Raw genomic sequence first — 1,769 nt, forward strand, 5'->3', positions numbered from 1 at the left:
CTTCCTCTGTGAATGCTGGGATTACAGGCATGCAGCACTGTGCCTGGCTCTACAAGGGCCCTTAACTTTGGCCCTTGTCTCTGCTCAATACCACTGCCTCTCTATAGCTGACTCCAACCTAGAGGGACCCAGGCATGCAACTACCGTATAGAATCTTTACATGTAGCCACTTGTAGAATTTGCCGTGTCCTTCAGGGCCACACTCCCCAGCAGCTCTGCTGGCTATTTGCTAGCACCCTGGGGACATTTGGCCCAGACCAGTTAATCCCTAGGGAAGAGGAGGTCCACAGGGTACTATGGTCTGTCCTGTTTATTGGAGCCCCATAGCCTGCTTCCTGGGACCCATGCTGAACCCTCCTCATGGGGAGCAGCTCTGGTAGGGGAAGACAGAGTCTGGGGTCAGGCAATGTCTGAGCAGCTTCCTTCCCCCACCTCACTACCCCGCATCTTCAGATAGTTCTAGAGAGCTAAACTGGCAGAAGGGAAGATTAGTCACCGAGCGAGATCTGTCTTGACGTCTCCCTTCTAGGTCCCAGGCTGCAGGCCGTATACCATTTCTCCTCTGCACACTCAGCCTGGAAAGAGAATGAAAATAATTGGGGTGTGTGAGTTGAGGGACTCCCAGGCCTCCTAGGACATCAGACACAGCATGCCACCCCAAATTTCTATATGGTAAACTTGTACCCTAGACCCACATGGTTACCTGGACTATGGCAGAGCCTGTCATGATGTGCACCAGGTGGGTCTTAACACCCATCCACGTGCTTTTCCTCAGGGCTCGAGGTAAGGCCTGGTTGCCGTGTGCACTTCTGGCGGCTCTGATGTTGCTGGACGGCCTGGTTTCTCTGTGCTGCGTCCTGCCAGCATGCCTCCTGGGTCACCCTTGTCATCATGGTGCAGTGGTACCCAAGCACCGCAGCCTGTGGGCGACGGCTGTGTGTAATCTTCCTGGACCCAAGCACTTCCTGTGTCATAGGCCCAGACGCCCTGCCCCCACAGCTACCCTCCTAATTGGGCATTCTCCCTGACAGAGCACCACGCGCTGTCTTGTTCTCATTCACATTCTGTTGACGTTGGCACAATCTACTCTTTGAATCCTGGCGGTTCTAGAGAGGCTGGAGCTGGAAACAGCTCCCAGCCCTGGGAGCCCTCCAGTAGGTACAGTGAGGATTGCTCCTGGGCAGATGGGGACGGCAGATGGACATGACCTCACTAGCTCAGGCCAAGGCTTGGCCAGGCCCTGCAGTTCCCCAGACTCAGAGTCCAGCCCCAGCTAGTCAACACGGGACCAAGCCAGTATGTGTTGTCATCATGGACTGAGCCACCGTGGCAGGATTCGAGGGGCCCAGATCACCTACCTTCGGAAGCTGTGGGGCTCCACAAGGCGGCTTCCTCCAGACTGCCTTCTCCCAACTCAGCCCACGTGGTCCACACAGTCTCTGGTTCCTGTTAGCACATGTGTCTAGCCTGCTTTGTTGGAGGTCTGGCCCTAAGCCAGTGCCCTGGGTGGCTCCTATGCTGTGTACGGTTGGACCACTGGCTTCGGACTCATTCAGCAGTGCTCAGAGAGATTACAAGGCCAAGAGGAAAGGTACAGTCCAGATAGAGACTGTTCCATCTAGCTGGCCATCTGCTGCTAGCTTTCCCGGTGTCCATGTCTCCTCCCTAAGACGCGATTCTTACCCCTTTAATAGGAGATGATAGTGACAGACTCCCTGAAATCCTCAAGGACAGAGACCGGAGCTCATATGCTTGTTAAGCCCTGGGAC

The 1,769-nt window shown here is 55.2% G+C and overlaps 1 long non-coding RNA gene across 1 annotated transcript; it reads right to left on the bottom strand.

The window, feature by feature from the left end:
• Nucleotides 1–303: 303 nt before the first annotated feature.
• Nucleotides 304–1,535, bottom strand: LOC132648641 (uncharacterized). The gene is made up of 3 exons (XR_009587074.1): nucleotides 1,359–1,535; nucleotides 704–920; nucleotides 304–575 (listed from the first exon to the last, which is right to left on the bottom strand). It is a non-coding gene; the product is annotated as an uncharacterized LOC132648641 (long non-coding RNA).
• Nucleotides 1,536–1,769: the final 234 nt, after the last annotated feature.

This window comes from Meriones unguiculatus, chromosome 17, assembly GCF_030254825.1.
Source record: "Meriones unguiculatus strain TT.TT164.6M chromosome 17, Bangor_MerUng_6.1, whole genome shotgun sequence".
Classification (NCBI taxonomy): Eukaryota; Metazoa; Chordata; class Mammalia; order Rodentia; family Muridae; genus Meriones; species Meriones unguiculatus.